Below are 27,969 nucleotides of genomic sequence, written 5' to 3' on the forward strand. Positions count from 1 at the left end.
GTATTACACAACTGTTTTGAAACAATAAGAAAGAATGTAAGGGTTTATTGTATCAGCGATGGAGAAGTCGTACAGGCGGATTACTAACTCGGAATGGACAAGCATAACGAAAGCAATCTGTCATCTCCTCATCAAGGCAAAGACCAAGGCGTTTGCCTCAAGCAATGTAAAAAAAAACCACGAAAAACCTAGAGCAGGATGCAAAGGCGGGTATTAGATCCGCGTTTCCTCCGAAAGGTTGTCAAGCATTTAATCATGGTCCCACCTCGCTAGCTGACGTTTGAGTTGGCTGGAACTTTATCGGACTGAATATTTTGTCGATGAATATGGAAAAATCCAATTAGTAAAGTCGAAGATTTTGCAGGGAAGACAATATAATAAGTGTGGCAGAAAATTCAGATATCCCTACTGCGGAGTATTGATTGAACCATAACTAACTGTCACATTACAGCTTTTCAGCTGGTTAGTAACTACCGTCCTTAATGTTTCCAACTTCTGAAATAATAGGAGACTAAGAGACGGGCATTGGAATCGTTACGTAATGCAAGTTGATAGTGGTGGACTGGGTTAAATGAGGAAGTGAACTGAGTGATGAGATAGTTTGGTGACACACTGCTTTGTTTGTCCACCGAACCGTCGTAACTAATCGTTTAAACATATTTTGTGTAGGCGGTGTTGATCAGCTTTTAGGAAGGTTAAAAACTGCATTAGGATTGCATTTGTTGTTAGTGTTCATAGTGTTATGGCATTGCTTTTTGGACATCACTTATATTTTCTTACATTCACTAACTTGTGAAGATATAGGATTGTATCTGTACAACACAGATACATCCGTGTTATTCAAAATAACTATAAAGCAATTTGTACAGTATGACAAAAAACTTTGACGCATCTGTCACCTTATAAAATCGGAAGTTTTATTTAATTAGTAATAGTTACGCTTATTTGTTTCAAACAGTTTTTATCAACGCTATTTAGTTACCATAAAAAAAGGTTCATTTTTTCATTACTCGAATTATGAGTATTAGTGGCCATCTGTGATATAGTGACAGCTCGACTGGATCAGTTATCGTTATGTCTCCGGAATTTAAAGCTTACGACGTAAGATCTTTGGCGTATTCATCTCAGAACATGATAACAGGGCGCACACAACTACATCTGTTGTTAACTGGACGTAAAGGTTACGTACAGGCAGTTAATGATAGTTAACGTAACAGTCTGCAAATTACGGTTGGTATTTCAACTATGAGAATACGTAGCTGAGTTGCTTTTGTAAGTACTCTTTGCGTTTGTACACGATGGTCTACATGCAATGTATAGACACATAATTATTACGGACTACAACTGTGCACATTTGTCGTCTGGTTTCCTCCTTTTGGTGCAGAAAACATTAGGACCGCCTGTAGTTGGACCAACATCGATACTCTTCAATAAAAATAATTAGTGGTACAGTTGCCTGTTTCATAATACATTTTTTAATATTTTATAGTTGCAGTGTTTTATAATTATATCGTCGTCGCCTTTGGTTGTTAAAATTAATTATTTACAGAACTCACTACCGCCATTTCGACCATTAAGTTGTTTTCAAGTATAATACCGCCAAGTTTTTGCTTTAGTATATGTGAAAATTTTTATGATACCAGACATTTATACATGGTGTCATCAGATCCTTATGCTGATTATATAATTTTGTAATATTTATCGTAGCGGCGCTGTATGCTGCCATCATAAGGGGCTAAACAGTTATTTTTGCTTTGTATGGTTGTTTTCTGTGTGAGGTTGTTTTCTGGAATGTTTCTTGGCAGTACAACAACGTTTCGGAACATAATCTCGCCGTCACACACAGCGTATAAGCAAACGTTAGGTACCTGATGATGGTAGTACGCTGTCGAAACACGTCGTTCCAATAATATTAAAAAGCAAACGTGACCGCAGATGATAAAACGTTATTTTACGAATTTAGCAGAACAGTCGACAACGTGATCGAAATTATTGCAACTTGGACAAATTTATGGACGTTTGGTGTTGTTGGCATTATTAGCGTAAATAATGTCAAACAGCTCCACATGTCCATTTTTTGTGGCTTTAAGTGCTTATTACCATGCTAAGTCTCTGTATGACGAACAGGTGATTGAAGAGATGTCTGTATTCCGAAGTGTTAAATATCTAATTCCAGTGAAATATTACGAGATGTAACTCCCAAGGACAAGCAAGTGCATTCGTAGCCTATTGCCGTCTAATGCCGCATACACAATCTACGTAATGGTGTCATATTTCCGTCACTCCATTCATGTTGATTTTTCAATTTGATCTCTACACTATGAGAAATGTGGAGGGCCACATACTTTCAGTAGAGGTACCACAAATTTCCTACACATTTCTCGTCGTCATCAACCCCAGTTGCCGGCCGCGGTGGCCGTGCGGTTCTGGCGCTGCAGTCCGGAACCGCGGGACTGCTACGGTCGCAGGTTCGAATCCTGCCTCGGGCATGGGTGTGTGTGATGTCCTTAGGTTAGTTAGGTTTAAGTAGTTCTAAGTTCTATTGGACTTATGACCTAAGATGTTGAGTCCCATAGTGCTCAGAGGCATTTGAACCATACAACCCCAGTTGTTCCTACTCGGAAGGAAAAGAAAAGAGAAGAACGAAGAAACCAGTGGCAATAGACATCACATTGTAGTGGACGTGGGTGAGGACTGAGATATTTCGAATTGCACACGACAGTGGCTTCATTCCCGTCTTCTGTTTGACCTATACGCGAGTCCAACTGGGCAGCTGGCACCAAGGCTCTCGCACCCTCCATCCGATTCACGCGATCTCTGCAGCAAGCCGCTTCCTCTTTAAGAGGTCGTAAGCCGTCGCTCAGGGTCACAGAAAGCGTTCCGTGTGGCAGAGTAATGACAGTCTGTCGTAATTACTGTTTCCATGCACCGTGGAAGCTTAAAGGCATAACTGTAGCCGGCAAATTTCTTGTATGAGCAAAGTAATAAAACAGTCAATAACAAAGGAAGGCGACCCGAATATGACTCATTTGACTTACAATCGTGTTGTCTTCCCCGTACAATTAAACTAGTGCGTAGTACTCATTTTTCTTGGCTGGTAAGCATGTCGAAAAGGCGCAGCGTGCTGATGAACGTCACACTCATTGTTGTCTGGGATGTTGGTTGCACTACGCCAAAAGGTGATAATAGTGACATTCATCGCAAATGTTATGTCTTTTCTGCGCGCTTAACCTGCTAGAACTCCGAGAACTACATAGAGTGGTACGAATATGATTCGAATTCCTTTACGCCCCGGGGTAAAACTAACTTTCCAGTGTCTGTGAATTAATTATAAAATTACATAAATGCAACAATAATGCAAAAAAAGGTGCAGTGTATCGTACGTCGTTTCTACACCTCAAATATTTCTTAAATGGTGTGGTTTATTTTCGAAGAATATCAGGAAAAAACTTAAAGTTTGTGACATATTGATTGCCTTGGCAACGTCCTGAGCCATTCAGTATTACGGTTTCTTTGCTGATGCATCAGCGCAATGTACGTGATCACATATCGGCTTTTGAGAAGGCTGTCTTCGAAAAAGAATTCGCAAAATTGGGCGAAGAAATTCTTTTAGCATGCCCTGACCTCAACAAAAAACATACTGCAAAGATAATTCCATCGGACGAAACGGTCTTCTACATCGTAAACAAGAGAAACACAGTGTCAGACACAAATCTGATGAGATACCCTAAGTAAAGATAGAATGTCGCTGGATAAAATACGGCGAGCGACATAGGGTTTATGTTGGAAACGTCGTTGTAGTTTCTGAAAAAAAAATTGCTTACGCATCTTCTCACTCCACTTAAAAGACAATATTGTCGACTGAACAGTGTCAAATTAAAACGTCCCCTTTGAACAATTATACAAGACTGTGCTTAACCTGACAGACTGTGCTTAACCTGACACACAATATTTTTAGCGCAACGCAATCTGACTTCCAATAATCCCTACAAAAGAATGGCCCTGACTAACATTAATCTATACCTTTCACAAATCACTTACCTCACAAAAATCTTCGTTACTGGAACTACTGCAATACAGCGGGCGCCACTACTGCCAGCTAAATAAAAGATTCAAACTACGGAAGGCACTAACTACTGATAGGCATAGTTAGCAAATGAAAGATTTTAATAGAGAACAAACAATGTATTTACCTTAATATCATCAAAAGTCATAATATATGTAATATCAAAACTCCGCCATTTCCTTCCACACATCCACCATTGCTGGCGGTTCACCTCTAACTGCGCAACGCTACGCGCTGTTAACATCCAGCTGCCCCTCTACAATGGCAGACAGCAATGCAAACTAGCCACAGACTGCAAACAGCACAGCCAGTGATTTTCATACAGAGCGCTACGTGCCATTACCAATATAAAAATCTAAACAGCCTACTTACAAAATAAACAAGCGGAAACTAGTGTACCGTGCTATACAACACGATATTTTATGAACATACGTATGTCACTAGGGTGGTAGTGTTACTTAAATCGTTGACGACTGTGGAAGATTGTTCTCGTTCGAATATACAACGTCTGCAGTTACATATTTCAATGACACACGCACATTGTATACACCGATATAGGGTGACTATCTACTATTGCGTGGATACGGGTAAGGACTTGAAAATCACAGACGTCAAAAACAGCTGATCAGAAGAAATAAATATGGTCCTAATCCAGTCACGGTGTAAAATAGAATTGCCTTTTAATAAATATGTTGCTGTTGCACTCGATATAAAAAAAACTTATTAGCACACAATGCTCGTGGTTTTGATGTATATAGAAAGGCCGATTCTTCATGATAAAGAAACACAGCAGCCCGGAGTTACTGAAATGCTTTCTTGGCGCAATGTTAGTGAAAGTGCTCTCCCTCTCGTTTCTTCTGACCAGCGGGTCATTCATCACGTTCTGAAGTGTCAGCGTTGATGAATCAGCATTTGTGTGGATGAGTGTGGACTGAAAGTAAGGAAGAGAGAGAAATGCTGCGTCATCTCATAAGCACATACGCTGAGAAAAAAATCAAGCCAGACAGTGTTTAACGCCCATTTTCGACGAACGCGCCAAGCTTGACAATTCTGTCGTGTAACAGGGCCGAGATGTTTGAAATAGTCATAAATGTAAATGCCGTATGACTACGGCCTCCCGTCGGGTAGACCGTTCGCCGGGTGCAAGTCTTTCAATTTGACGCCACTTCGGATCAAGTGATGAAGATTAGGACAACACAACACCCAGTCGCTGAGCAGAGAAAATCTCCGACTCAGCGGGGAATTGAACCCCGGCCCTTAGGATTGACATTCTGTCACGCTGACCACGCAGCAACCGGGGGCGGACTGAAATAGCCATTAGAGCTTCAAACAGTTTGGTAACTAACAGCTAACTTTTCAAGTTAGTTGACTCTCGGCTAGTTTTACGCTATTTTTTGTCTTTTCCTATCTTGGATTGTTTTTTTTCAAACGTATATGTTTACTACAACCAACATCCTGTATCTATAACCTGTTTTGCATATACTAGTCCCTATCAACCCCTTCATTCCCCCCCCCCCCCCCATAGAAAACAGACTATAAACGTGTCCTTTATTCAGTTATGTGTGTTCTTACTTGCACGTCTTCATTTCTTACTTTATCTCTCCCATTAATTTGGAACATTCGGTGAGGGGAGATTGGTAACAATGATTAGTTAAATTGGTTGTCCTGTATGTTACCACATGCGTATAAGCAGACAAGATATCTTACCTGCGGATCGTCTGTCCCGTGGCCATGGCAGCATCGGAAGTCGACCCTGCACTAGATGTTTCCTCTAGAAGAATTTATATTCTAAGAAGCAGGAGGAAGACCTCAAACACCCAACAGATAAGCAGTAAATCAATGAAATAAATGTACAGGGTGGTCTATTGATCGTGACCGGGCCAAATGACTAACGAAATAAGCGTCAAACGAAAAAACTACAAAGAACGAAACTTGTCTAGCTTGAAGGGAGAAACCAGATGGCGCTATGGTTGGTACGCTAGATGGCGCTGCCCTGGGTCAAACGGAAATCAACTGCGTTTTTCTTTAATAGGTACCCCCATTTTTTATTACATATTTGTGTAGTACGCAAAGAAATATGAATGTTTTAGTTGGACCACTTTTTTCATTTTGTGATAGATGGCGATGTAATAGTCACAAACATATGGCTCACAATCTTGGACGAACAGTTGGTAACAGATAGGTTTTTTAAATTAAAATACAGAACGTAGGTACGTTTGAAAATTTTATTTCGGTTGTTCCAATGTGATACATGTACCTCTTTGTGAACTTATCATTTCTGAGAACGCATGCTGTTACAGCGTGATTACCTGTAAATACCACAGTAACGCAACAAATGCTCAATATTATGTCCGTCAACCTCAGTGCATTTGGCAATACGTGTAACGACATTCCTCTCAACAGAGAGTAGTTCGCCTTCCGTAATGTTCGCACATGCATTGACAATGCGCTGACGCATATTGTCAGGCGTTGTCGGTGGATCACGATAGCAAATATCCTTGAACCTTCCCCACAGAAAGAAATCCGGGGACGTCAGATCCGGTCAACGTGCGGGCCAATCCACCTGTCATGAAATACGCTATTCAATATCGCTTCAACAGCACGCAACCTATGTGCCGGACATCCATCATGTTGGAAGTACTTCGCCATTCTGTCATGCAGTGAAACATCTTGTAGTAACATCGGTAGATCATTACGCAGAAAATCAGAGTACATTGCACCATTTAGATTGCCATCGATAAAACGGGGGCCAATTATCCTTCCTCCCATAATGTCGCACCATATAGTAACCCGCCAAGGTCGCTGATGTTCCACTTGTCGCAACCATCGCGGATTTTTCGTTGCACAGTAGTGCGTATTATGCCGGTTTACGTTACCGCTGTTGGTGGATGACGCTTCGTCGCTAAATTGAACGCGTGCAAAAAATGTGTCATCGTCCCGTAATTTCTCTTGTGCTCAGTGGCAGAACTGTACACGACGTTCAAAGTCGTCGCCATGCAATTTCTTTTGCATAGAAATATGGTTCGGGTGCAATCGATGTTGATGTAGCATTCTCAACACCGACGTTTTTGAGATTCCCGATTCTCGCGCAATTTGTCTGCTACTGATGTGCGGATTAGCCGCGACAGCAGTTAAAACACCTACTTCGGCATCATCATTTGTTGAAGGTCGTGGTTGTCGTTTCACATGTGGCTGAACACTTCCTGTTTCCTTAAATAACGTAACTATCCGGCGAACGGTCCAGACACTTGGATGATGTCGTCCAGGATACCGAGCAGCGTACATAGCACACGCCCGTTGGGCATTTTTATCACAATAGCCATACATCAATACGACATCGGCCTTTTCTGCAATTGGTAAACGGTCAATTTTAACACGGGTAATGTATCACGAAGCAAATACCGTCCGCACTGGTGGAATGTTATGTGATACCACGTACTTATACGTTTGTGACTATTACAGCGCCATCTATCATAAAGCGAAAAAAGTGGTCCAACTAAAACATTTATATTTCTTTATGTACTATACGAATACGTAATAAAAAATAGGTGTTCCTATCTAAAAAAACGCAGTCGATATCCGTTTGACCTATGGCAGCGCCATCTAATGGGCCAACCATAGCGCCACCTGGTTTCCCCCTTCAAACTAGATGATTTTCACTCCTTGTAGTTTTTTCGTTTGGTTCTTTGTAGTTTTTTCGTTTGATGCTTATTTCGTGAGATATTTGGCCCGGTCACTATCAATGGACCACCCTGTGTATTTATTATTAAAAACACAGTTGAATGAGAGGTAGCCTTGTTGGAACATAGGATGACATCAAACCACAGTTCGGCACTGTTCGTTGGATGGCCAGTGCTCTGCAGTAATTAAAAGTTACAAACAGTCGAACAAGAAACGAAGTTCGTCCAGACCGTAGATATTCCTGGTTGTTGAAATATGGGAAAGCATCATAAGAAACAGATAGGAGATATTTTTGTTGACAATGAGAGGTAAGAAATTCCAATATAAAGGTCGGTGAACACGGAAATTCTTACCTCAACAACGTTGATGAGTGGTGTGCAGACAGCTCGCAAAGGAAACTGCGTGCACGCGTAATTACGGCGGCCGAGGAAGTTGCGTGCATATTCCGCCGCGTGAGTGGATTTCTAACCGTGTGATTCCAAACTAATGCTAGCCAATTGATGTTAACTAAAGATGGTAGCGGCTTCCACACTAATAATTTAACACACTTTCGTGAACATGCTTCTAAATTGGCTGCGCCTGAAATCTGCAATCGAAGTATAGCTGGAGAGTGGCTGTCTAATGTTTTTTTTTTTTTTTTTTTTTTGCCTAGGAAGAACGAGCGGAGTCCCTGCTCTGGAAAGTTCTTGTAGCTAACCTTAGTGTGAGGGGGACGGGGAAGGAGACCACTTACCATTGTGTGGCCTGTAGCTTTTTGGCCGTAGGTGGAGAGAAAACTCCCTGGGATTTAAGTTGGTCATTCTGTGGTGGCTCCAGAAGCGCGACGTTCGTGGAAAATGAAAGAAACGCCCTTTTCCGTTCTGGTGCGTTTGTAACTTCAAGTTGAGCGTAATGGATCCTTTCTTTATGAATTTACGACACCTTGGGACTTTGTTAACCTATTTGTTCGACTGGTATAAAAATTAATTCACCTTCACCATCTGACGGTCCTATATCTAGGCAACACATTGGTGGATCTAGAAAACTGAAAAATATTAATATTTTAATAGAAATTTGGAATTACGATATTCACACAGTTGGCCCACAATCACGGTCAATGCATTTTTTATTGTATCTCTCCTATGAATGCATGATTGGAAATAATGTGAAACGAATAATTAAGTACGCTTTTCTTGTAAGGGCTGTACGACGCAACTGCGGTGGCCTCCATACTTGGGGGCGATATATCACGCAAGGGTCCCCGGTTTACAGTTTGTAGCACCGTTTTGCACATCCTTCCATCCTCTTATCAGTATTTCCGATGGTCTACGTTCCAGGTCCGTAGAATGCTGTGTTACTTTCAGGAACTTTTTCTTCATTTCTGTTACAGTATCTGGTACCAGTAGAGCTGTTTTCTTGAAGAAAACTTTATTTACCTGTGCCGTTCTACATCCGATCTCGTCATTGTTTTGGTCTCGCCTTTTAACAGCGCTTCTTAGCTAGGATAACTCGTTTTACCCCTTCCACCTCGAAATAACCAGCCAAATTTCTGAACGTATAAACTTCTTTCCATACCTAAATTAGAATCGCAGTAGCGTCTCGCCACACTGTTTTTCTTCACTATTCCACAAGGTGCGGACCAAAAACTGGGCTCAAAATAAATAGATGTAATTTCCGGTGACACTCTATTGAGTAGGTACCACTTGAATGTCCTTTTTGATCAGTCTTCTCACTGGTTTGTTGCGAAAATGGTTAAAATATCTGTGAGCACTATGGGACTGAACATCTGTGGTCATCAGTCCCCTAGAACTTAGAACTACTTAAACCTAACTAACCTAAGGACATCACACACATCCATGCCCGAGGCAGGATTCGAACCTGCGACCGTAGCAGCCGCGCGGTTCCGGACTGCGCGCCTAGAACCGCTAGACCACCGCGGCCGGCAAGTTTGTTGCGGTTCACCATGACTTCTTCTACTGTGCCAACGTCTTCACCCCATATTAGCACTTCACCTTACGTCGTTACGTGCAATGTAAAAAGTAATAATATAAAATCAAAATAAAACAAATAAAAAAGCACAAGTGCTAGTAAGACTCGTGTAAACTCAATTATGTATATAGATAATAGTAATAATTTCATATGGCGCAGTGACCTGGTTAAAGCCTTTCAATTGGATCCCACTTCGGACCTAGCCCAGTTATCCAGCTGGGGAAAGAAGACCTACCGTTTAACGAGGAATTCGAACCACGTCTTGTTACTGGCGACTCCTCATATCGTTGAAAGATGGAGAGTGTGCTAAAACGAAGGCTGGAAAATTTGTGGCCTCATGGAAATTCTGTCCTGCGACCTCTCGGTTTCCGGGCACAAGCTTCACTGCTAGACCACCAGACCTGACAGGTGTGTATATAATTCACGCGCGGGTTTTAATGAGATAGCCTGCGGATATCAAAATAACTTACATATCTTTCCACTGTATTGACTAAGAGGCTTGAATTATTTACTTCGACATGGGACTATAGATGTTAGTCTATCTATCTATATCCGCATCCCGCTCCAGCTACTGCCGGGTCTGGGTGTTGACGAGTCCTCTCCATGTTCGTGCCGAGACTCGTCTGTGATTTGAAAGCAATATGTGAAAACTTTCCTACTGGCTTGCTAGGCATAACGCAAGAAAGGATTTTCTGTTGGGGTTTTCTCCCTTAGCCTTTGGAGTTTCTCCTCCACCACAAGGAAGTGGTTCCCTTCTCATTTAATCCCCAGAAAGGAGGGTAGCCTCATCTGCCAGCTACGCCGTTACAAACTCTTCCTTCTCCGCCGTCGTTGGCATTAAGGTCTTCACCCGTAACCCTGGGCAAGGGTTCCGTGTTACACCCCACGGGATTGGGTCCTTGCCTGAACTCAGCCATCCTAGCACTCCGGCCTACTGAAGTGTATCTACATCTACATCTACATCCATACTCCGCAAGCCACCTGACGGTGTGTGGCGGAGGGTACCTTGAGTACCTCTATCGGTTCTCCCTTCTATTCCAGTCTCGTATTGTTCGCGGAAAGAAGGATTGTCGGTATGCCTCTGTGTGGGCTCTAATCTCTCTGATTTTATCCTCATGGTCTCTTCGCGAGATATACGTAGGAGGGAGCATTATACTGCTAGACTCTTCGGTGAAGATATGTTCTCGAAACTTTGACAAAAGCCCCTACCGAGCTACTGAGCGTCTCTCCTGTAGAGTCTTCCACTGGAGTTTATCTATCACCTCCGTAACGCTTTCGCGATTACTAAATGATCCTGTAACGAAGCGCGCTGCTCTCCGTTGGATCTTCTCTATATCTTCTATCAATCCTATCTGGTACGGATCCCACACTGCTGAGCAGTATTCAAGCAGTGGGCGAACAAGCGTACTGTAACCTACTTCCTTTGTTTTCGGATTGCATTTCCTTAGGATTCTTCCAATGAATCTCAGTCTGGCATCTGCTTTACCGACATCAACACGGCATCTACCTGTGAGCCCGTGTCTATGGCCCTCTGAGTCTCGTGGACGAATAGCGCGAGCTGGGTTTCACATGACCGTCTTTTTCGAAACCCATGCTGATTCCTACAGAGTAGATTTCTAGTCTCCAGAAAAGTCATTACACTCGAACACAATACGTGTTCCAAAATTCTACAACTTATCGACGTGAGAGATGTAGGTCTATAGTTCTGCACATCTGTTCGACGTCCCTTCTTGAAAACGGGGATTCCCACCCCCGCGACGTGGACGCGCCAGACAGGAATTACTCCAGTGAAGGAATAGCGAAGGGCACCCTACCTCCCTGGAGCCGGGTTAATGATTGTGTATGGTGCCACAATCAAGGATGTTAGTATTTGACGAAAATTTCAAGAAAAAATGGTTCAAATGGCTGTAAGCACTATGGAACTTAACATCTGAGGTCATCAGTCTCCTAGAGTTAGAGCTATTTAAACTTAACTAACCTAAGGACATCACACACATTCATGCCCGAGGCAGGATTCGAACCTGCGACCGTAGCAGCAGCGCGGTTCCGAACTGAAGCCCCTAGAACCGCTCGGTCACAGCGGCCGGCGTAAATTTCAACTTGATACCTCTCCTTGTAAATAAATAAATGGGGTCTCAACAGACATGCAACAATGTGTTCCTACCAGGACTCCGTTTTTCCCAATTGAATACTAAAAGAGGTAATACACATACGTAATCCAAACAAAAACATCTGATGTCAACATATTCCTTACTTAAAATGTAGATGTATACAGTGTGTTAAGAAAGAAATATTCCGTATTTTCAGAGGTGTGACTATGTGCCAAAACAAGTGAGAAATTGCCGGTAAACATGGGCCATAAGATGCATAATTTAAGATCAATGAGCGCTTGCGCATCTTCGTTACTGGGAAACACGTCTCTTCTACTGAACAAGTGCTCATATGTCTTAAGGTATGCATTTTAGAGCCCATGTTTATCGGACATTTTTGTTTTGGTTCATACTAGCATCTCTCAAAATATGAAATACCTTTTACAAACCTGAATATTTCGGTAACAGTAAAAGAAAAATCCACTGAAGTTTCCCTAATTGTGATGAAACATGTTTGGGGATTAAACAAAAGAAAAGTATTCTTGCAAGAAATCTGGCCCTCTTTAACTTATTATTCCTTCATGTCTGAACACGTTCTATCCTCTGGTTAGCGTTTTCCATTAGTGTTTTCTATATATTCCTTTCCTCGCCAATTCTGTGGAGAACTTCCTCATTTCTGGTCTTAGCACTCCATCTAACTTTTAACATCTTTCTACGACACCCAATTTCAAAAGCTTCTATTTTTTCTTTCCTGTTCTTCTACAATCTACAATTTACTTCCATTCGGTGTTAAGTTCTATTTTCCCAGAAATTTCTTCACCAAACTAAGACCTGTGTTTGACACTAGCACACTTCTACAAGCGAGGAATGATTTCTTTGTCGGTGCTAGTTTTTGTATTCTCCATACTTCGTCAGCCATGCGTCGGCTTCACCTGCTGCTGGTTAGTCTACAATATTAGGTCAAGTGTGCTACTTCTTCTTTACCTTTAGTATTGTTACATGTTGCCCTCATATAGTACATAAATTGGCCCTCGATAGTGCTATAGTTCTAAAAATTTTCTACAAGCAACTGTGTAGCTTGAATCTGAGTGAAGTAGTTGCTTCTGTTGAAAGCCATATTGGCTGTTAGGCTGTTATTCGATCATGACTGGTTGTTAAAAATTACAAACAGTGTTTTCTAAGGCCACATAACCACACAATTCTTTGTTCACTTGCTTGAATTAATTAATATTTCATCATGTTCCGAACCGTGACCGCACAACCAGGGAAACATGCAAATGGCATAATTTCCCGCCTTTGCTTGTGTTATAGTCATCTTTGTTAATCAAAAATGGTTGTCTTCTTGTGGTGCATTCATTTTCTATCACTCGTGCAACTGTATGGTTTTTTTGTAGCCCGTTGTTTACAAACATGTGAATAACGTGTAAGGAAAGGCTAGCTCAGGAGTGGAGCGACGGGTATCTTAGGGACCACGAGCGAAGTACCGCTGCATTTCCTCTACGTCTACCGAGCGAGGTGGCGCAGTGGTTAGCCACTGGACTCGCATTCGGGAGGACGATGGTTCAAACCCGCGTCCGGCCATCCTGATTTAGGCAAATACCGGGGTGGTTCCTTTGAAAGGGCACGGCCGACTTCCTTCCCAATCCTTCCCTAATCGGATGCGACCAATGACCTCGCTGTTTGGTCCCCTCCTACGGATCAACGAACCAATGTCGATATCTTGGACGACCACACATGTGCTACACGGGGATTTCCTCTTACATAAAGAGCCAGGATCTTCAAACATATTGCCCCATTGCCGAATTTTATGAGCTGGATGAGGTGCAGATCTTACCATCGGCTAAACTTACACCGCACTGCCTTAACCAAATTGAACCTGTTGAAACAGGAGAACGCCAAATGCCTTTTGTTGTTACGTTATAGCAAGTTATGCCAAACAGACTGGCTGTGAAGATGCAACTCAGTGGCATTTCGAATCTGCGCCTCAGCGCACATATGGGGATGAAAGATTAAGGAAGCTGCCTGCACCAAGGAAAACTCTTAACCACATGGACTGGGAACTTCACCACTTGGCACCACAATACACACATAATTCTGTGTCAGACAACCAGTATTTCTACCTGAGAATGACTGAATGCACAAAGGGGCCTCCTCCGTCTATTCAGAATAACACTTGTAGTTATGTTTGCTGTCTGCTGTGTATGTACGGAATGTTGGGCAGGATTAGTTAATGAATGGACCGCCCCAAGTGCACCATGAAAATTTTTCGAAAGATCTGTGACCAGTATGAGAACTTCACCATAATGTCTGTTGAATATTCCTCTTGCTAAATATTTATCGACCAGTTATTCCCATAATTTTATCGAATTGCTCTTGTTTTAATGCACACATTCAGCCTTTGACCGATTTGCGAAGCTTATTGTAGCTGCCCCAGTATTACTGGTAACGAGTCAGTTTGAGTGTTCACAAGTATTTCCTTCCGAGAAGAATGCTTTTTGGGCCCTATGCCGGTGGCCACGCTTCACAAGTTTCCATGCCAATGCATGTCCACCAGTCTGCTGTTACATGAAATTCGTATCCTCCTTACTGGATGTCTCGCTAAGTATCGTTTTAGCATACGATAACTTTTTTCCCTCTCGATAACTATTCTGTTGCTTAACTGAGCCTTACCTTTACTTCGGGTCACAAAATACTAAGAATCCATTTGTGTATGAAAGCTTTATTACAGCGTTTAGGGTGTTGACCATCTTCAGAATCAGAAAGGAACGTGATGCAAGTAACATACCGGTTCTCCATAGTTGTCCAACGCCGCTAATAGCTCGCTCCATGAAAGATAAGTACCTAATGGTTAGAAATTGGCACAGATGATGCCAGTACGCAAGGAAGGAAATAGAGGTAATCCGGTGAACTGCAGACCCACATCACTGACACGAATTCTCAGTAGGGCTTTGGAACATATTGCGTTTGATCATAAGGGACGATCAAAAAGTTTCTGTCTGAGGTCGATGCCGCAGCGTATGTGGAACCCATCGTGTCTCCGATGTGGGTGTATAAACACCGATATGATTGCTTCAATGATAACGGCGATATTGCCTGAATGGCTTACCGATTCTGGTCTGTACGACCTTCGAACGGAAACTTTTTGCTCGCCGCTTACACATCCCGCAAAACTCTCACAAGCGGCTTCTGGTCAGATTACGTGCCTCCTGAATATCTTCGCAGTTGTGAGAGTGTATTCGCGATTTCTTGTCAGAAAGGTAATTGACGGAAAGTCATTAAGTGAAACAGAAGATAAATCTGGCGTTTCCCGAGTAAGTGTTATAGGCCTTCAGCTGCTCATAATCTGCATAAACGATTTAGGAGACAATCTCAGCAACCCTCTTAGACTGTTTGCAGTTGATGTTGTCATTTACAGCTTGTATTGTATTGAATTGTATGTTAACCGGAGACCTAGAAACGACGCAGAGGCTCCGTCCCCGCCGCAGCCGCAGTAGTCCACAACCCCTCGACGACTACCGCAGTCCATTTCACCCCTCCGCCGCCACACACCGGACCAATATTTCTGTGTTATTGTGCGGTTCGGCCCCCGATGGACCCCTCCCCCCCTCCCCCCTCCAGGGAATGTCTCACACCAGACGAGTATAGCCCCTATTTTTGCATGGTAGCGTAATGATGGTGTACGCGTACGTGGAGAACTTGTTTGCGCAGCAATCGCCGACATAATGTAGCTGAGGCGGAATAAGGGGAATCAACCCGCATTCGCCGAGGCAGATGGAAAACCGCCTAAAAACGATCCACTGACTGGCCCGGCCAGCCGCTGTGGCCGAGCGGTTCTAGGCGCTTCAGTCTGGAACCACGCTGCTGTTACGGTCGCAGGTTCGAATCCTGCCTCGGGCATGGATGTGTGTGATGTTCTTGGATTAGTTAGGTTTAAGTAGTTCTAAGTCAAGGGGACTGATGACCTCAGATGTTAAGTCCCGTAGTGCTTGGAGCCATTTGATTTTTGAACAGACTGGCCGGCTCACCGGACCTCGACACAAGTCCGCCGGGCGGCTTCGTGCCGGGGACCAGGCGCTCCTTCCCACTCCGGAAAGCCGTGCGTTAGACCGCACGGCTAACCGGGCTGGCCCATTTACAGCTTACTAGGGAACCTCCCCATCGCACCCCCCTCAGATTTAGTTATAAGTTGGAACAGTGGATAGGCCTTGAAAAACTGATCACAGATCTATCGAGAAAACGGGAAGAAGTTGTGTGGAACTATGAAAAAAATAAGCAAAATATGCAAACTGAGTAGTCCACGTGTAACATCAAGGATACGCCGAGCTCAGGAACGCCGTGGTCCCGTGGTTAGCGTGAGCAGCTGCGGAACGAGAGGTCCTTGGTTCAAGTCTTCCCTCGAGTGAGAATTGTAATTTTTTTTTCTAGACAATTATCAAAGTTCAGGCATTCACACACAATCAACTTCGCTCTCCAAAATTCCAGGACATGTTCAGATTTGCTTGGACATATGCAGGAATTGACGGTCTACACACGGAAAAATTTGAAAACGTTAAAAAAGTATGTTGTGACAGAGCACAGGGAAACTGTGCGACTGTGAAACTGTTGCATTCATTTGTTGCAGTTTGTGTGACAAACTCTTATGTTTTCATCACTTTTTTGGCAGTGATTATCACATCCACAAGAAAACCTAAATCGGGCAAGGTAGAAGAATCTTTTTACCCATTCGCCAAGTGTACGAGTTAGGTGGGTCGACAACATATTCCTGTCATGTGACGCACATGACGTCACCAGTGTTGTATAGAATATATCAGACGTGTTTTCCTGTGGAGGAATCGGTTGACCTATGACCTTACGATCAAATGTTTTCTGTTCCCAATGGAGAGGCACGTCCTTTCGTCTACTAATCGCACGGTTTTGCGGTGCGGTAGCGAAACACAGACACTAAGCACAGAGACGTCAATGAACGAACTGACAGATCATAACTTTTCGAAAATAAAGAAAATAAACTTTGCACTCGAGGGAATACTTGAACCAAGGACCTCTTGTTCCGCAGCTTCTCACGCCAACCACGGGACCACGGCGCTCCTGAGCTCACACTGTCCTTGATGTTGCCTACGTTACGCATGGACTACTCAGTGTACATTTTGCTTATTTTTTTATAGTTCCACACAACTTCTTCCTGTTTTCTCGATTGATCTGTGTTCAGTTTTTCAAGGCCTATCCACTGTGCCAACTTATAACTACATCTGAGAGGGGTGCGATGGGGAGGTCCCCTTGTTAGTATAATCATCAGAAGATCAAAACCAGTTGAAAAATATGTAGACAAATTACGTCTATGGTGCGAAAAGTTGCAATTTACTCTCAATAATAAAATCTACGAGGTTCTCTAGAGGAATCCGCTAAATTTCGGTTCCACGACAAATGACACAAATTTAAAGGTGTTGATTCAGCTAAATACCTACGGATCACGAGTAGGAACTTAAGTTGAAGTCATCACAAAGAAATTGTAGTGCGGATGGTGAACCGAAGACTGTATCTTAGTGTCAGAACACTTCTACCGAAGGGACCGTCTATACTGCGCTTATTGGTCCTCTTCTGAGGCACTGCTGCACGATATGGGATCCTCAATAGTTAGGGTTAATGGAGGACATAGAAAAAGTTCAGTGAAGGAATGCATTTTCAAGAAACAGTGGGGGCGGGGGGAGGGAGTCACGAATGTGATACGCGAACAGTGGTGCAATCATTAAAATAACGTGGTTTTTGTTGCAGCGGCATCTTCTCACAAAAGTTCAGTCATAATAGTCCTTCTTCTTCTTCTGCTTTTACGGCCTCATTGGACCACTTCAGTCAATCATTTCTGGTCCTCTTCTTTAGTATTTTCCCCTTCCGAGTGGCCCAGTATCTCTTCATTCGTTCCGCTGCTTTTCGTCGTTCCTCATCTGTAAATACCCTTTTCATTGTATGTCGTTTGTCAATTTTTGGTTTAAATCTTATTTCTGTGTCCCTCAACTTCTTTAAATTTGGCGTTTTGTTCTGCAAATCATCCAGAGCTATTTCCAGTTCTTCCATATCATCTCTTATTTCCTTAAGCCATCCTCCTTGTTGTTTCAAATTCCAGAGTTTCTCAATAATTTTCCTTGATAATCTGGTTTCTGGTGTCCTCAGAATGTGACGAGATCCTTTTCTTTCGTATAGTATCGGTGATGGGCTCCAGTTCTCTGTATACCACTTCATTTGGAACTATCCGCCATTGCCCAGCTTTTTGATATTTCTTATTTATGCATGTTCTAGCAATTCTTCTCTCTAATTTTAAAATTTTGTCAATTCTGTTTTTCTGGGTGACTTTAAAAAGAGTTTCACTTCCGTATGTAACCTCTGGTTGAACCACCGTCTTGTAATGTTTTAATTTTGTTTAATTGATAGACATTTTTTATTTTACGTAGACCATGTTAGTTTTTGAGCTTTTATCATTTTATTAGTTCTTGCTCGCCATGCAGGTTTCTCGTCCAATTTATGTGTTATAATTTCACCCAGGTATTTAAATTGTTTCACTATTTTAATTTCCCTATTGTTCACTGTGATGTGATCTATTACAAGTGGATCCGTTACCATTATTTCAGTCTTTTCAAATGATATCTGGAGTCCTAATTTTTGTGCTATATTTTGTAAGCTTGTTATTTGTTTCGTGGCTTCCTGAATATTATTAGCTAGTAATGCTAGGTCATCAGCAAATCCCAAGCAATTAAGGTTTATTTTATCTTTCTTAGTTCCAATTTTAATATTCATAGGATTTTCCTTGTACCATTCTCTCATTACATATTCAAGAGCACAATTGAATAGCAATGGTGATAAACAATCTCCCTGTCTCAACCCTGTTTTAATCGTAAATGGTTCAGATATTTCTCCTCTAAATTTTACTTTGGATTTGGTGTTTGTTTAGGTTAACTGTATCATTTTTATTAATTTAGGATGAAGTCCAAAATTCCTTAATATTTTCATCATTGAAGATCTATGGATGCCATCATACGCCTTTTTGAAATCTACAAAGGTTATGACTAGTTGTTTTTGCCTTCTTTTGTAGATATCCATAACTAACTTCAAGGTGATTATCTGTTCTTCATTGTAGTAAAGTAAGGAAAATCTCAAGCTCGCGCCTAAAGATTTAGGTGTTTGCTTTCCCACTTGCTACTCGAGAGTGTAAAGGTTGAGAAATTTTCTGACAGTGGTTCGATGAACCCTCTGCGAAGTACTTGAGTGTGAATTGCAGAGTAATCGTCTAGTCGTATGCAGATTTACCAATTCTCAGAATACTCTGTATTAGATTTGTACACTAACGACGTTCATATCAGAGGTGGATTATTGTTTTTTTAGCGGCCCGAAGCAATGCAAAGAGCGTTCTCAGGTAATCGCGTAAGTGTTACGACATTGTGTTGCTAGCTATCGTGAGTAGGTCTTTGGGATTCGCTATAGCTCCGAGGAGAGCATCCTCGGGAAATGTTGCAACCGCAAACTTCACGGCGGAAGAAATTTCCGAGTCGCATCTGGTGGCTTCCCGCGGCTTGCGATGAGATTGCTTCGGGTGTGGCTGAAAAATGGAGTCCGCAGTGTCCGCTGATAGCGGCAGCCTTCTCCGGACAGGCTGGAAGCGCTGGAGCGCCATCATAATGCGTGGTGCCGACCTGCGGGAAGAGGGCGCAAAGAAGACGGATGGAAAGAGATGTGCGGCCGGCCGCGGGCAGCGTGGTCCTCCCGTGATTTATGAAGACAGCTCCCTGCGCACGAGCGCTAAAACACGTCCGGCGTGCGCATGCGCGGCCGAGGAAGAGCCCAATCCGAGACTTAGGTCGCGACAGAAGAAGGCGCTGGCCACTGCTTGGCCTACGTTCCTGGCGCATTTATCACGTGTCTGCCTTCTTCTATATCTTCCACAGACGGCAAACTAGGCATTTACTTGACGTCTTTATCTCAAAACGTCGCTCCGGTAATCCACTTCATCTCCTCAAGACCTATTCAAAAACGTATCACAGTGTACAGGGCTATTACAAATGATTGAAGCGATTTCATAAATTCACTGTAGCTCCATTCATTGACATATGGTCACGACACACTACAGATAACGTAGAAAAACTCATAAAGTTTTGTTCGGCTGAAGCCGCACTTCAGGTTTACTGCCGCCAGAGCGCTCGAGAGCGCAGTGAAACAAAATGGGGACAGGAGCCGAGAAAGCGTATGTCGTGCTTGAAATGCACTCACGTCAATCAGTCATAACAGTGCAACGACACTTCAGGACGAAGTTCAACAAAGATCCACCAACTGCTAACTCCATTCGGCGATGGTATGCGCAGTTTAAAGTTTCTGGATGCCTCTGTAAGGGGAAATCAACGGGTCGGCCTGCAGTGAGCGAAGAAACGGTTGAACGCGTGCGGGCAAGTTTCACGCGTAGCCCGCGGAAGTCGACGAATAAAGCAAGCATGGAGCTAAACGTACCACAGCCGACGGTTTGGAAAATCTTACGGAAAAGGCTATTGCAGAAGCCTTACCGTTTACAATTGCTACAAGCCCTGACACCCGATGACAAAGTCAAACGCTTTGAATATGTAATACAAAATGGGGGTTCCTATTTTTAAAAAAACGCAGTTGATATCCGTTTGACCTATGGCAGCACCATCTAGCGGGCCAACCATAGCGCCATCTGGTTTCCCCCTTCAAGCTAGACGAGTTTCGTTCTTTGTAGGTTTTTCGTTCTATGGTTATTTCGTGAGATATTTGACCCGGTCACTATCAGTGTACCACCCTATATATACCTCCTGATCAGCTGATTTTGACGTTTGTGCTTACTCGTATTCTAGATAGTCACCCTGTGTGGATGTATACAATGTGCGTTTGTCATCTAAATATGTACCTGCAGACTTTGTAGATTCGAAGGAGCACAATCTTCCACAGTCGTCGACATAAATAACAATACTGCCGTAGTGACAAACGTACACTATGTGATCCGAAGTATCCGGACACCTGGCTGAAAATGACATACATGTTCGTGGCGTCCTCCATCGGTAATGCTGAAATTCAATATACACTCCTGGAAATTGAAATAAGAACACCGTGAATTCATTGTCCCAGGAAGGGGAAACTTTATTGACACATTCCTGGGGTCAGATACATCACATGATCACACTGACAGAACCACAGGCACATAGACACAGGCAACAGAGCATGCACAATGTCGGCACTAGTACAGTGTATATCCACCTTTCGCAGCAATGCAGGCTGCTATTCTCCCATGGAGACGATCGTAGAGATGCTGGCTGTGTAACGGCTTGGCATGCCATTTCCACCTGGCGCCTCAGTTGGACCAGCGTTCGTGCTGGACGTGCAGACCGCGTGAGACGACGCTTCATCCAGTCCCAAACATGCTCAATGGCGACAGATCCGGAGATCTTGCTGGCCAGGGTAGTTGACTTACACCTTCTAGAGCACGTTGGGTGGCACGGGATACATGCGGACGTGCATTGTCCTGTTGGAACAGCAATTTCCCTTGCCGGTCTAGGAATGGTAGAACGATGGGTTCGATGACGGTTTGGATATACCGTGCACTATTCAGTGTCCCCTCGACGATCACCAGTGGTGTACGGCCAGTGTAGGAGATCGCTCCCCACACCATGATGCCGGGTGTTGGCCGTGTGTGCCTCGGTCGTATGCAGTCCTGATTGTGGCGCTCAGATGCACGGCGCCAAACACGCATACGACCATCATTGGCACCAAGGCAGAAGAGACTCTCATCGCTGAAGACGACACGTCTCCATTCGTCCCTCCATTCACGCCTGTCGCGACACCACTGGAGGCGGGCTGCACGATGTTGGGGCGTGAGCGGAAGACGGCCTAACGGTGTGCGGGACCGTAGCCCAGCTTCATGGAGACGGTTGCGAATGGTCCTCGCCGATACCCCAGGAGCAACAGTGTCCCTAATTTGCTGGGAAGTGGCGGTGCGGTCCCCTACGGCACTGCGTAGGATCCTACGGTCTTGGCGTGCATCCGTGCGTCGCTGCGGTCTGGTCCCAGGTCGACGGGCACGTGCACCTTCCGCCGACCACTGGCGACAACATCGATGTACTGTGGAGACCTCACGCCCCACGTGTTGAGCAATTCGGCGGTACGTCCACCCGGCCTCCCGCATGCCCACTATACACCCTCGCTCAAAGTCCGTCAACTGCACATACGGTTCACGTCCACGCTGTCACGGCATGCTACCAGTGTTAAATACTGCGATGGAGCTCCGTATGCCACGGCAAACTGCCTGACACTGACGGCGGCGGTGCACAAATGCGCCATTCGACGGCCAACACCGCGGTTCCTGGTGTGTCCGCTGTGCCGTGCGTGTGATCATTGCTTGTACAGCCCTCTCGCAGTGTCCGGAGCAAGTATGGTGGGTCTGACACACCGGTGTCAATGTGTTCTTTTTTCCATTTCCAGGAGTGTAGTTTTGGCCCAACCTTCGTCTTGATGACAGCTTCCACTCTCGCAGGCATACATTCAGATGCTGGAAGGTTTCTTGGGGAAGGGCAGCCCATTCTTCGCGCAGTGCTGCACTGAGGAGAGGTATCGATATCGGTCGGTGAGGCCTGGCATGAAGTCGCTGTTCCTAAACATTCCAAGGGTGTTCTCTACGATTCAGGTCAGGACTCTGTGCAGGCCAGTCCATTACAGGGATGTCATTGACGTGTAACCACTCCGCCACAGACCGTGCATTATGAACAGGGGCTCGATCGTGTTGAAAGATGCAATCACCATCCCCGAATTTCTCTTCACAGTGGGAAGCAAGACGGTGCTTAAAGCATCAATGTAGTCCTGTGCTATGATAGTGCCACGCAAAACAACAAGGGCTGCAAGCCTCCTCCATGAGAAACAGGACCACACAATAACACCACCGCCTCCGAATTTTACTGTTGGCACTACACACGCTGCAGATGGCGTTCGCCGGATATTCGCCTAGGCCACACACGGCCATCGGATCGCCAGATTGTGTACCATGATTCGTCACTCCACACAACGTTTTCCACTGTTCGATCGTCCAATGTTTACGCTCCTTACACCAAGCGAGGCGTCGTTTGGCATTACCAGCGTGGTGTGTGGCTTATAAGCAGCCGCTCGAACATGAAATGCAAATTTTCTCACCTACCGTCTAACTGTCATAATACTTGCAATGGATCCTGATGCAGTTTGGAATTCCTGTGTGATGGTCTGGATAGGTGTCTGCCTATTACACATTACGATCCTCTTCAACTGTCGGCGGTCTGTGTCAGTCAACGGGCGAGGTCGGCCTGTACGCTTTTGTGGTGTACGTGCCCCTTCACGTTTCCACTTTACTATGACATGGGAAGCAATGGACCTAGGGACGCTTGGCAGCGTGCAAACCTCGCGTAGAGACGTATGACACAAGTGAAACCCGGTAACCTGACCACGTTCAAAGTCCGTGAGTTCCGCGGAGAGCCACATTCTGCTCTCTCACGATGTCTAATGACTAATGAGGTCGCTGATATGGAGTATCTGGCAGTAGGTGGCAGCACTATGCGCCTAATATGAAAAACGTATGTTTTTGGTGGTGTCCAGATACTTTGGGTCACATAGTGTAGTGTATTTGTATGGAGTGTAGCCATGTATGGAAGTGAAACATGGACGATAACTAGTTTGGACAAGAAGAGAATAGAAGCTTTCGAAATGTGGTGCTACAGAAGAATGCTGAAGATAAGGTGGGTAGATCACGTAACTAATGAGGTGTTATTGAATAGGATTGGGGAGAAGAGAAGTTTGTGGCACAACTTGACTAGAAGAAGGGATCGGTTGGTAGGACATGTTGTGAGGCATCAAGGGATCACAAATTTAGCATTGGAGGGCAGCGTGGAGGGTAAAAATAGTAGAGGGAGACCAAGAGATGAATACACTAAGCAGATTCAGAAGGATGTAGGTTGCAGTAGATATTGGGAGATGAAGAAGCTTGCACAGGATAGAGTAGCATGGAGAGCTGCATCAAACCAGTCTCAGGACTGAAGACCACAACAACAACAACAGTGTAGTTCAACTGGATTACTCTTCTCCACTGCGGCGCTTGCTTCACGTGCACCCTACAACCCCATTTACAACAAAATTAAAATGCGTGCACTATAGTTACTGTTCGTAACTTACTTGATTGCAGCACTCCTTACTTCAGTACTGGCAGAGCTGAAAGACTTCAGGCTGTTAATGCCTTGTGTTGACAAAAGCCGCTAATAGCAATAATAATAATAATAATAATACAGGGTTATTACAAATGATTGAAGTGATTTCACAGCTCTACAATAACTTTATTATTTGAGATATTTTCACAATGATTTGCACACACATGCAAAAACTCAAAAAGTTTTTTTAGGCATTCACAAATGTTCGATATGTGCCCCTTTAGTGATTCGGCAGACATCAAGCCGATAATCAAGTTCCTCCCACACTCGGCGCAGCATGTCCCCATCAATGAGTTCGAAAGCATCGTTGATGCGAGCTCGCAGTTCTGGCACGTTTCTTGGTAGAGGAGGTTTAAACACTGAATATTTCACATAACCCCACAGAAAGAAATCGCATGGCGTTAATTCGGGAGGGCGTGGAGGCCATGACATGAATTGCTGATCGTGATCTCCACCACGACCGATCCATCGGTTTTCCAATCTCCTGTTTAAGAAATGCCGAACATAATGATGGAAGTGCGGTGGAGCACCATCCTGTTGAAAGATGAAGTCGGCGCTGTCGGTCTCAAGTTGTGGCATGAGCCAATTTTCCGCGGGCTACGCGTGAAACTTGCCCGCACGCGTACAACCGTTTCTTCGCTCACTCCAGGCCGACCCGTTGATTTCCCCTTACAGAGGCATCCAGAAGCTTTAAACTGCGCATACCATCGCCGAATGGAGTTAGCAGTTGGTGGATCTTTGTTGAACTTCGTCCTGAAGTGTCGTTGCACTGTTATGACTGACTGATGTGAGCGCATTTGAAGCACGGCATACGCTTTCTCGGCTCCTGTCGCCATTTTGTCTCACTGCGCTCTCGAGCGCTCTGGCGGCAGAAACCTGAAGTGCGGCTTCAGCCGAACAAAACTTTATGAGTTTTTCTACGGATCTGTAGTGTGTCGTGACCATATGTCAATGAATGGAGCTGCAGTGAATTTATGAAATCGCTTCAATCATTTGTAATAGCCCTGTACTGTGTACAACACTATAGTAGCTCTTCCGCAGTTACTGCTGTGTCTTGCTGTCAATTAATTCATTTATCTGATTCGAAGCGAGTAATGAAGCAAGTTCTGGGCTACTGTAGGCACTATCTATAACTCGGAGAAGACGTTTTCTTGAGATATTAGCATTTGTTACGTATATGTCTCACTTTTATCATCAACCATATACGGGACAAAGCCTAACATATGTATGTAGTGGGTGGACTATGTTAGGAAGTTGTAACCTCCATCAAATTAATGCTACTAATTGAGAAAAAGTTATTATCGACAACTTATACAATCATCATTAGAGTCTTACAATGACTGACTGAAACAGAATCGAATAGTTTGGTTTTTAACCCTCAAAAAATTTCATTTTACCCCTCAGGGGGTAATTACCCCCAGGTAGGGAACTACTGTACAAGACTGCTAAGAAATGAATGTACTTAATAACAAACAAAATAACAGCTGTCCGAAATGAACATATTTAATAACAAACAAGTTATCAGATATCCACCATGTTTTGAGTGATGATTCCTCAGCTCTGTTAGCACCCACACGCTCAGAACTACCCAGCACAGTGGGCGGCGTCCAGAGAGGTCGCCAGAATCAAATGAAAGGCTATTGGGCTCAAGTGACGGACGGCGTGAACGTGCCGTGTCAGAACAGCCGCGCCTCGGGTTAACCCGCCTGCTCCCGGCGGCGGGGTCGAAGGAGGGGACGGCCGCTGCTCTTTCTGGGAGCACCTCCCTCCTTCTCTTGGATAAATCTAAAGAAAATACGTCCTCCAGAATGGCTCGCGCGCCTTTAGCGTCCTACGGTCCATCAGTCACCTTCGAGAAGTAGGTAATTATATTGAAAACCTGACACTTAAGAAAATGGCGTAGTGATGAGGACAGTGAAGTAAATAAATTTACACAGTGTATGCGTCAATATGAGACAAACTATGGACGGTGATACAAAATGAAACAGGGGTAATGCAGGAGTAGGTTTAATAATGAATAAAAACAATAGGTGTACGGGTAAGCTACTAAAAACAGCATAGTGAACGCATTATTGTAGCCAAGACAGACACGAAGCCCACGCCTACTACAGTAGTACAAGATTATAAGCCAACTAGCTCTGCAAATGACGAAGAAATTGAAGAAATGTATGATGAGATAAAAGAAATTATTCAGAATGTGAAGGGAGACGAAAATGTAATAGTCATGGGTGACTGGAATTCGTCAGTAGGAAAAGGGAGAGAAGGAAACATAGTAGGTGAATATGGATAAGGGCTAAGAAATGAAAGAGGAAGCCGCCCGGTAGAATTTTGCACAGAGCATAACTTTATCATAGCTAATACTTGGTTTAAGAATCATGAAAGAAGGTTGTATACATGGAAGAACCCTGCAGATACTAAAAGGTATCAGATAGATTATATAATGGTAAGACAGAGATTTAGGAACCAGGTTTTAAATTGTAAGACATTTCCAGGGACAGATGTGGGCTCTGACCACAATCTATTGGTTATGAACTGTAGATTAAAACTGAAGAAACTGCAAAATGGTGGGAAATTAAGGAGATGGGACCTGGATAAAATGAAAGAACCAGAGAATGTACAGAGTTTCAGGGAGAGCATAAGGGAACAATTGACAGAAGTGGGGGAAAGAAATACAGTAGAAGAAGAATGGGTAGCTTTGAGGGATGAAATAGTGAAGGCAGCAGATGATCAAATAGGTAAAAAGACGAGGGATAGTAGAAACCCTTGGGTAACAGAAGAGATACTGAATTTAATTGATGAAAGGAGAAAATATAAAAACGCAGTAAATGAAGCAGACAAAAAGGAATACAAACGTCTCAAAAATGAGATCGACAGGAAGTGCAAAATGGCTAAGCAGGGATGGCTAGAGGACAAATGTAAGGATGTAGAGGATTATCTCACTAGGGGTAAGATAGATACTGCCTACAGGAAAATTAAAGAGACCTTCGGAGAAAGGAGAACCACTTGCATGAATATCAAGAGCTTTGATGGAAACCCATTTCTAAGCAAAGAAGGGAAAGCAGAAAGGTGGAAGGAGTATATAGAGGGCCTATACAAGGGTGATGTACTTGAGGACAATATTATGGAAATGGAAGAGGATGTAGATGAAGATGAAATGGGAGATATGATATTGCGTGAAGGGTTTGACAGAGCACTGAAAGACCTGAGTCGAAACAAGGCCCCCGGAGTAGACAACATTCCATTAGAACTACTGACAACCTTGGGAGAGCCAGTCCTGACAAAATGTATGAGACAGACGAAATAACCTCAGACTTCAAGAAGAATATAATAATCCCAATCCCGAAGAAAGCAGGTGTTGACAGATGTGAAAATTACCGAACTATCAGTGTAATAAGCCACTGCTGCAAAATACTAACGCGAATTATTTACAGACGAATGGAAAAAGTGATAGATGTCGACCTCGGGGAAGATCAGTTTGGATTCCGTAGAAATACTGGAACACTTGAGGCAATACTGACCCTACGACTTATCTTACAAGAAAGATTAAGGAAAGGCAAACCTACGTTTCTAGCATTTGTAGACTTAGTGAAAGCATGCAAATGTTGATTGGAATACTCTCTTTCAAATTCTAAAGGTGGCAGGGGTAAAATACAGGGAGCGAAAGGCTATTTACAATATGTACAGAAAACAGATGGCAGTTATAAGAGTCGAGGGACATGAAAGGGAAGCAGTGGTTGGGAAGGGAGTGAGACAGGGTTGTAGCCTATCCCCGGTGTTATTCAATCTGTATATTGAGCAAGTAGTAAAGGAAACAAGAGAAAAGTTCGGAGTAGGTATTAAAATCCACGGAGAAGAAATAAAAACTTTGAGGTTCGCCGATGACTTTGTAATTCTGTCAGAGACAGCAAAGGACTTGGAAGAGCAGTTGAACGGAATGGACAGTGTCTTGAAA

The 27,969-nt window shown here is 43.8% G+C and overlaps 1 protein-coding gene across 1 annotated transcript in view; it reads left to right on the forward strand.

Annotated features, from left to right (window-relative positions):
• Positions 1–27,969, forward strand: part of LOC126092637 (uncharacterized) — a 375,354-nt gene that overhangs the window by 172,956 nt on the left and 174,429 nt on the right. The gene's annotated exons all lie outside the window — the stretch shown is intronic.

The sequence above is a fragment of the Schistocerca cancellata genome, chromosome 7 (genome assembly GCF_023864275.1).
Source record: "Schistocerca cancellata isolate TAMUIC-IGC-003103 chromosome 7, iqSchCanc2.1, whole genome shotgun sequence".
NCBI lineage: Eukaryota > Metazoa > Arthropoda > Insecta > Orthoptera > Acrididae > Schistocerca > Schistocerca cancellata.